At 42.2% G+C, this 9,790-nt stretch overlaps 1 pseudogene; it reads left to right on the forward strand.

Moving 5' to 3' along the window:
• Positions 1–3,364: 3,364 nt before the first annotated feature.
• LOC110286315 lies at positions 3,365–3,718 on the forward strand (annotated as a pseudogene).
• Positions 3,719–9,790: the final 6,072 nt, after the last annotated feature.

Raw genomic sequence — 9,790 nt, forward strand, 5'->3', positions numbered from 1 at the left:
CTGGGACTTCTTTTGTTTGGAAGACTTTTAATTATTGCTTCTATTTTACTAGGGGTGATAAGTCTGTTTAATTTTTTATCTGATCTTGATTTAACTTTTGTAGGTAGTATATATCAATAGATTTATCCATTTGCTTTAGGTTTTCCAGTGTGGTGGAGTATAGGTTTTTAAAGTATATTCTTACGATTATCTGGATTTCCTCAGGGTCTGTTGTGATGTTCCTATTTCTATCTCTTATTTTATTAATTTGGATATACTTTCTCTCTTGTTTAGTTAATTTAGATAAGGGCTTATCAATTTATTGGTTTTATCAACCAACTCTTTTTTGTTTGTTTGTTTGTTTTGTTTTGTTTTGTTTTGTTTTGTTTTGTTTTGTTTTGTTGAGACAGGGTTTCTCTGTGTAGCCCTAGCTGTCCTGGAACTCACTCTGTAGACTAGGCTTACCTCTGCCTCCCAAGTGCTGGGATTAAAGGCGTGTGACACCATGCCCGGCTTTCAAGTTTTTAATATTAGACCTTTCCAAGTTTTTTTTTGTGTAGGCACTTGCCTTTCAGAACTCCCTTTATTCCACTAACCACGGAGTACACATGGAGGGACCCATGGTTCCAGCCATATGTAGCCTTGTGGGACATCAATGGGAGGAGAAGCCCTTGGTCCTGTGAAGGCTCAATGCCCCAGTGTAGGGGAATGCTGGGGGGAGGGGAAGCAAGCATGGATGGGTGGGTGACGGAGCACCCTCATAGAACCAGGGGGAGGAGGGATGGGATAGGGGGTTTCCAGAGGAGAAACCAGGAAAGGGGATAACATTTGAAATGTAAATTAATAAAATATCCAATAAAAATAAATAAATAAAATGAAGAAATTTTTTTTTTTTTAAAGAGCTCCCTTTATTGTGCCCTGTAGATTTGGGTATGTTGTGTTTTCATTTTCATTGAATTCTGAAAAGTTTTTAGTTTTCTTCTTTATTTTTGCCTTGACCCATCTTTCATTCAGCAATGAGTATTCATTCAGGTTCCTTAGTTTGTAACCTTTCTGCTGTTTCTGTTGTTATTGAAATCCAGCCTTAATCTGTGGTGGTTAGACAGGATGCAGCATATTACTTCAGTTTTCTTCTATCTGGTGAGACTCACCTTGTGACTGAGTATGTGGTCAATTTGGAGAAAATTCCACGAGCCGGCGAGAAGAAGGTATATTCTATTGTATTTGGGTGAAATGTTCTGTAAATATCAGCTAGGTATTTGATTTGTGATATTATTTAACTCCAGCATTTCCCTCTTTATTTCTGTCTGGATGATCTGTCTATTAATGAGAGTGGGGTATTGAAGTCACCCACTATTGCAGTGTGTGGGTCAGTATGTGATTTTAGCAGTGGGAGTGTTTCTGTGTTTCTTTTAGGAACAAATATACCCTTGTATTTGGTGTATAAGTGGGGATTTTTCCTCTCTTTGATGAGTATGTAGTATCCTTCCCTATCTCTTCTGATTAGCTTTGAAGTCTGATTTATCATATATTAAAATGGCTATTCCAGCTTGCTCGTTAGGCCCATTTTCTTGGAATATCTTCTTTTATCCTTTGATGTCTATCCTTGATGATAAGGTGTGTTTCTTGGATACAGCAGAAAGATGGATCCTGTTTTCTAATCCAATCAGTTAGGTAATTGAGACCACTAATATTGAGAGCTATCAAAGAGCTGTGTTTATAGATTCCTGTTATTCTATTGTTATTATGGAGTGCCCCCTTTTGATTTACTGTTATGGGATTGTTTATTCCATGTGTTTCCCTAGGTTTAGTTAACCTCTTTTAGACTGAAGTTTTCCTTCTAGTGCCTTCTGTAGGGATGGATTAATAGGTAGTGCTTACATTTGGTTTTATTGTTGAATGTCTTTTTCTTTCTGTCTGTTGTGATTAAAAGTTTTGCTGGATCTAGTCTGAGTTGTCTCTCAGAATTTGTAGAACATCTGTCCAGGCCCTTCTAGCTTTTAGAGTCTCTATTGAGAGAGAAGTCAGATGTTATTAAAATGCTTTTATATGTTATTTGGTCTTTTCTCCTTGTAGCTTTTACTATTCTTTCTTTGTTCTGTTGATTTAGTATTTTGATTGTATGTACTGAGTGACTTTATTTTCTGGTCCGGTCTATTTGGTGTTGTATATGCTTCTTGTTCCGTGATAGGCATCTCCTTTTTTAGGTTGGGGAAAATTTCTTCAGTGATTTCGTTGAACATATTTCCTGTATATTTGACTTGGGTTTCTTCTCCTTCCTCTATTCCTATTATTCTTAGATTTGGTTTTTTTCATAGTGTTCCAGATATCTTGGATGTTTTGTGCCTGTATATTTTTAGACTTAACATTTTCTTTGACTGAGTTGTCCACTCCTCCTACTTTGTCTTCAGTGCCTGACAGTCTGTCTTCCATGTCTTGTACTCTGTTGGTGATGCTTACCTTTCAGGTTTTTGTTTGACTTCCTAAACTTTTCATTTTTAGCTTTATCTCAGTTCAGGTTTTCTTTAGTGATTCTGTTACTAATTTTGTCTTGGACTATTTTCATCATGTCATTTTACTGTTTGTGTTTTCACATATTTCATGAAAGGATTTATTCATATCCTCTTTAAAGTCATTGAACATATTCATAACTGCTCTTTGAAATCATTGTCTAATGCTCCAGCTATATTGCATTTTTTGGGCCTACTGTTTGGTAGGATTATTGTGTTCTGGTGGAGGCATAGGGTCTTGTTTGGTAATGTCTTTGTTTTTTGCTCATGTCTAGGCATCTGGCCCTTGGATGACTGAGTTGATTCTAGGTGTTGATATCTGGTCTTGTCTTTGCTCGATGGATGTCCCATTGTTGGTTTTTGTTGACCTCTCTGGGTCTAAGGAAAGTGTGGGGACTATGGGTTGCCTAGTAGAGAGTGATTCTGCAAATTGATGGATGGCAGAGAGGAATAGATGTGGGCTAGGAGGGAAGTTTGAGAGGGGCTGTAGGAAAGAGCTAAGGGGACCCTGTCCACATTGAGAGATAGGGTCCCCAGGGAACTGGAGGTGTGGTGGGAAGAGGGGTTACTGAAAGTAGGTTGTAGTAAGGCAGAGAATAATCTGGAGAGAGAGAGGATGACTGAGCTAGGGAGACCCTGGGTCTAGACCAAGAGTTGGAGTCTCCAGTGAATGGAGTTGAAGTGGGAGGAGGAACATCTGTAACCTGGATGCTACAAGGATGAGGCTGAGAATGGAGAAATCATAATGAAGGACAGGAAGGAGAGTGGCTGCTGGAGGTCCCAGATGGAAAGTGTTGGGGGCTGATGCTAAGAAAAGGGGTTAAGCTAGAATGGGGGTGATAAGAGAGGCTACAGGAGTCTTCCGGGGACGGTGCTCAGAGGCACTCAGGATGGTCCAGCGTTTGACATACCGCTGTAGGCTTTCCTACAACACAGCCTCTAACAAAACTAGGCTGTCTCAAACCCTGGCAACAGGATTGTTTACCTCTACACCAAGAAGGTTGGGCAGACTGCGAGGGGTTCGTTCTGTGAGACCCAAAGTCCTTCTGAGATTGTCTAAGACAAAGAAGCACGTCAGCAGGAACTGTGGTGCTTCCATGCGTGCCAAGTGTGTCCGTGACAGGATCAAGCGGGCTTTCCTTATTGAGGAGCAGAAAATCATTGTGAAAGTGTTGAAGGCACAAGCACAGAGTCAGAAAGCAAAATTGATATGCAACGTTTTTAAGTAATAAAAATCAAGATGTGGAAAAAAGAGAGAGAGAGAGGCCACAGGAAAAAAGGAAAGCTGCTATACACCAAAGTTTGATGGAGTCCTCCAGGAATGGAGATGGAGTGGGAGAAGAGGCACCTGTGGGCAAGGCTAAGGCTGAGCCAGGAGGGATGGAAATGGAGGACAGGAAGGATAGTAAAAATAGCCTGTCTGGGTGTGTTTCTAGGTATCGGTGGCTGACACAAAGGAATGGCAGTTCTCTTCTAGGGAACCCTGGGATGGACCATGGGATGGAGGAAAGCTGGTCCCACACCAAGGTTTCCTGGTGATGGCAGGCAGGAAGAGGAGGGAAAATCACCTTCCTGCCTGTGGTCACTGGGCCATATTTGTATATTTTTAACTTCTTACTGACCTAATTACATGTAAGTCACAAAGCATTAGGCAAAAGCTTCTGCTTCCAGGGTGGTCCACGTACCTGCCTGTTTCTTCCCAGGTTTTTCCAGCTATAGAGCAAATCACAGATGATGGCCCTTCCCCCGATTACATAGCTCTTAGTTTAATGAGCAGAGCAAACAGCCTGGCTCCTCAAACTCTTGCAAGAGCCTTGGCTGTAACTTGCAGAAGGAAAGCTGTGTCGTATACACTGAGCAACAGAACAGTGTCTCAGGTGGAAGGCAGCTTGCCCCAGACCCAGCAAGGTTGGTGGGGGTAAGACAGGAGAGACAGTGATGGAGGGCAGGAAAGAGAGAGAAAATTGCCCACCTGAGTCCCAGGCTGCTGTGGCCACTGGGCTATATGTATATTTTTAATCAAAATTTTTATTTATGTGTATATGTATATGTGCTTCTATGCATGCACATGTATGTATGTGTGAGAGCCTGTGGAGGCCAGAAGAGATAACTAGAATTATAGGTAGATGTGAGCTGTCTGCTGTGGACCCTAGGAACTGAACTTGGGTCTTCTGTAATACCAGTAAGTACTCTTAACCACTGAACTAAAGTCCTTTTTTTTTTTTTTTTTTAGGCAAGGGCTCTGTGTGGTCCTAGCTGTCCTGGTATTGGATATGTAGACCAGGCTGCCCTCGAACTCACAGAGATCTATCTGCCTCTGCCTCCCAAGATAGCATCTAAATTGTATTTTTAAATTAGCTTACAAAGTAGTGGGTTTGGGGGATGGAGAGATGGCTCAGCACTTACAAGAACATCCCTGAGTTTAGTTCTCAGCAGATATGTTAGGCAGCTCACAATTGTTTGTAATCCCAGCTACACGAATTAGACACTATCTTAGGGTTTCCATTGCTGAGAAGAGACACCATGAGCAAGGCAACTCTTACAAAGGAGAACATTTAACTGGGGCTGGCTTACAGGTTCAGAGGTTCAGCCCATTATCATCATGTCAGGAAGCCTGGCAGCTTGCAGGCAGACATGGTGTTGGAAGAGCTGAGCTGAGAGTTCTACATTTTGATTGGAAGGCAGCCAGGAGTCTCTCTTATGCAGGCAGCTAGGAGGAGGGGCTGTTTTGTCCTGAGGGGAGCCTGCCCATAGGACCTCAAAGCCCACCCCTACAGTGACAAACTTTCTCCAACAAGGATACACCCACTCCAATAAGGCCGCACTTCCTAATGCTAATAGTAGCACTTCCCATGGGCCAAGCATATTCAAACCACCACACGCCACAGACATCTCTACCCTCCTTGGGCACATGCCTTTACACACACACACGCAAACACACACACATATACACAATTAAAGATAATAAACCATAAGTCTTTAAGAAAAAAAATGAGGAGAGATGGCTCAATGCTGGCTACTCTTCTAGAGGACCCAGGTTCAATTCTTAGCCTGTGACTCTAGATAGCTTCAGGGCCTCTAACATCCTTTTCCAGCTTCCACAGACACTCCATGCATGTGGTGCATAGAAATCCATGTAGGAAAAGCACACCCCACACATAAAAATGTATAAATCTTGTAAAATGTAAAAATACTGGGTTTCTGGGCTAGTTAAGAGCACTGGCTGTGCCAGACAGTGGTGGCGCACGCCTATGATCCCAGGACTTGGGAGGCAGAGGCAGGTGGATTTCTGAGTTCCAGGCCAGCCTGGTCTACAGAGTGAGTTTCAGGACAGCCAGGGCTACACAGAGAAACCCTGTCTCGAAAAACCAAAAAACAAACAAACAAACAAAAATAAAGCAGACAAACAAAAAAGCACTGGCTGCTCTACCAGAGGTCCCACATTCAATTCCCAACACCCACATGGCAGCTCACAACTGTCTGTAACTCTAGTTCCAGGGGATCCAACACCCCCAACATCAATGTACATTAAAAAAAGATAATGTAACACTTGGAGTTATTGAGTAAATTTCATGTTTTTTTTAAATAGTAGATGTCAAAAGAGTTTTTCATATAGCTCTAGTTTTGCTTAACCCCTTCCTCTCTCTTGTCACCCTGCTCCCAACTTCTTTCCTTTCTTTTCTTCTTTCTTTTTTTCTCTCTCTCCCTCCCTCCCTCCCTCCCTCCCTCCCTCCCTTCCTTCCTTCCTTACTCTCTCTCTCTCTCTCTCTCTCTCTCTCTCTCTCTCTTTATTTAAAAGATAGAGTTTTACTATGTATCTGGCTTTGAACTGAAGTCCTTCCATCTCCCTCACCCTCCTGGGTACTGATGTTGCAGATGCGGGCCACCATACCTGGATTCTACTTCCTGTCTCTGTCACCATTTCTTCCTGTTGTAAAATATCTCAAAAAAGTGGGATTTTACAGTGCTTGTCATGTTCTGTCTGCTTCAATTACTTTAGAACAATGCTTCCAGAGTTTATCCATGTTGTAGTACCTGTCAGTACCTATTCATTCCCTATTAGGGCTGAATAATATTCCATCCTATGTATAGGCTGATGAACACTTAAGTTCTCCCCAGGCTTTGGTTTGGTGGAGGGGGTGCTATGTACTTCAGTGCACATGTGTCTGGTTGAGATCTTGCTTTCAATGCTTTGGGGTGTATTCCTCAAAGTGGAACTATTGACTTATGGTGATTTTATGCTTAACGTTCGAGGAACTGCCATTCCTACCAATAATGCACCAAGGTCCATGTTTCCTCACAGCCTCACTAACACTTATTTTTCTATTGTGTGGTGCTAGGGATGAAACCCCGAGCCATATACACAGACTAGGGAAGTGCTCTACCACAGACTCCACTCCAGATAATGAGTTTTACCCCAGTGCTGGGAATCTAACACTGAGTCTGTCCCATATAAGGGAAGCACTGTGTCACAGTCCTAGCCCAGGCTCCTGTTTTTAATAACTGTACTACTAAAGGCTCTAGAGTGGCATCTGTGCTATTTATTTCTTTTCTCTGCCAGTTGCTGTTCTTTGTGGCTTTGATTTGCATTACTCAAATGAGTAATTTTGAGAGTTGTTTCAAGCGTCTGTTGGCCATTTATCTTCTTTGGAGAAACACTATTTCACCGATTTGTTTTCTCTGTTTTTGTTTTGAGACAGAGTCTGGCAATGTGGCTCTGGATAGCCTGGAACTCACTGTGTATCTGAGGGTGGCCATCCCCCACGTCTGCCTCTGAGTGCTGAACATACCCTGCCACACTGAGATGCCTCGAGCCATGTTCAAATTAGGTTGTTTGCTGTTATTCTTGGGTTTTAGGAATCCTTCACAGATTTTGTATATTTATCCCTTATCAAATATAATACAGGATTTGCAAATACTTTTCTTTTGTGGAGTCTTTCTTCACCTTCTTGACTGCTTTATTACACCAAAGTTAAAATTTAATGGCACACAGTTCTTTTTCTTTTCTCTTTTGTTATCTGTGAAAGCCAATCTTTTGTTTTTTACCTGTTCTAACAAGATGCAGAGTACTGTGTCTCTCTGTAGTGTGTGTGTGTGTGTGTGTGTGTGTGTGTGTGTGTGTGTGTGTGTGAGAGAGAGAGAGAGAGAGAGAGAGAGAGAGAGAGAGAGAGACTTTCTAACCCAGGCTTAGAACTCATAATCTTTCTGACTCTTGGCTTCTGAGTGCTGGGATCACAGGTGTATGCCACAACAAATTAATTTTTGTGAACCTGAAACACAACCTGGGGTCATCTGGGAAGATGAACCTCAATTGAGGAATGCGCCTCCATCAAATTGGTTGGTAGACAAGTCTGTGGGGGCATGTTCTTGATTGATGGCCACTATGGGTTGGTACCACCATTGAGAAAAGTAGCTGAATTGAGCCTGGAGAACTAGCCAGTAAGCAGCACGCCTGGCGTGAGTTCCTGTCCTGACTTTCTTTTCATGATGGACTGTAAGCTGTGAGGTGAAAGAAACACTTTCCTCCACACATTCATTTTGGTCATGGTGTTTATCAAAACAAAGTAGGACAGTCACCATATTCTGCCTAAATTCTGAGATATTATTGTGTCTTCTATTTCTCTTGTAGCTAATGATGCTCAATATATTTGATAAGTAATTTCTCCACAGGTGAAATGAACCAATTTCAGCCAGATTTAGATATATATAATATATACACTACATATTATGTGTACTATATAAATATATACTATTTACCATATATACTATATCATATATTATATATAAATATATTATATACTATATATGCAGGTTTATTGGGAAGCTGCTTCTGGCAAGTTCTCTGGCCCCATGGGAACCAAGAGAGAGGAGAAGAGAAAGAGAGAGAGAAGAGAAAGAGAGAGAGAGAAAGCACATGTGTGGCAATGGGGGAGGGGGAGAAGGAAAAGGAGAGAGAAAGAGAGAGAGAAAGAGAGAGAGAGAGAGAGAGAGAGAGAGAGAGAGAGAGAGAGAGAGCGAGAGAGCACAAAAGGTGTGGATTATACAGGGAAGAGCCTCTGGGCAAAGTGCAGCCCGGCCCCTGGACTGGAAAGTTCAGGGTTGGGGCAGTATGCCAGTTGGGGAGTGAGGGATGCTGGGAGACCCTGGAGGCCAGGTCTGCTTTCATATGTAAAGTATGCACCTCAGTCCCTTGTCCCAAGGTTGAAAACCAAACAATATTTATTTTTTATTTTATTTTAAAATATTTATTTATTTTTATTTTTTGTGTATTTGAGTGTTTTGCCTGCGTGCATGTATGTGTGCCATGTGTGTACCTGGTGTCCTCAGTCAGAAAAGGCTGTTGAATCCCCTGGAACTGGGGTTGTGGATGGCTTCCTAGCTCCCATATGGTCCTCTGCAGTTCCCAACCCAGATTTTCTGCAAGAGCAACAAATGCTCTTAACCAATGGACCATCTCTGTAGTTTTTCCGTATTTATGCTTTTAAGAAAAAAACCATATATTTTCTATGCTTAAATATCTGATCAATTATTTTTATCCATTTTCAAAACTAAACTGCTTCTTTTAAAAAAAAAGATTTATTTATTTATTTTATGTACACGAGTACACTGTAGCTAAACAGATGGTTGTGAGCCTTCATGTAGTTGTTGGGAATTGAATTTTTAGGACCTCTGCTCACTCTGGTCAACCCTGCTCGCTCTGGTCAGCCCCACTTGCTATGGTCACTCTGGCCCAAAGATTTATATGTAAGTACACTCTGTCTTCAGATGCACAAGAAGAGGGAGTCAGATCATGGGTGGTTGTGAGCCACCATGTGGTTGCTGGGAATTGAACTCAGGACCTTCAAAAGAGCAGTCAGTGAAGTGCTCTTACCTGCTAAGCCATCTCACCAGTCCAACTAAACTGCTTCTTTTGTTTGTTTGTTTGTTTGTTTGTTTTTTGAGACAGGATTTCTCTGTGTAGCCCTGGCTGTCCTGGAACTCACTCCGTAGACCAGGCTGGCCTCGAACTCAGAAATCCGCCTGCCTCTGCTCCCAAGTGCTGGGATTAAAGGTGTGCACCACCACCGCCCGGTTCAGAGACATGTCTACCTCAGCTTTCCATACCTGGCAAAATAAGGGTTTTTTTTTGTTTTTGTTTTTGTTTTTCGAGACAGGGTTTCTGTGTAGCTCTAGATGTCCTGGAACCAGGCTGGCCTCGAACTCAGAAATCCTCCTGCCTCTGCCTCCCAAGTGCTGGGATTAAAGGCGTGTGCCACCATGCCCGGCAACTGCTGCTTTTCTTTTCCTTTTTTCCTTCTTTT

This window comes from Mus caroli, chromosome X, assembly GCF_900094665.2.
Source record: "Mus caroli chromosome X, CAROLI_EIJ_v1.1, whole genome shotgun sequence".
Taxonomy (NCBI): Eukaryota; Metazoa; Chordata; class Mammalia; order Rodentia; family Muridae; genus Mus; species Mus caroli.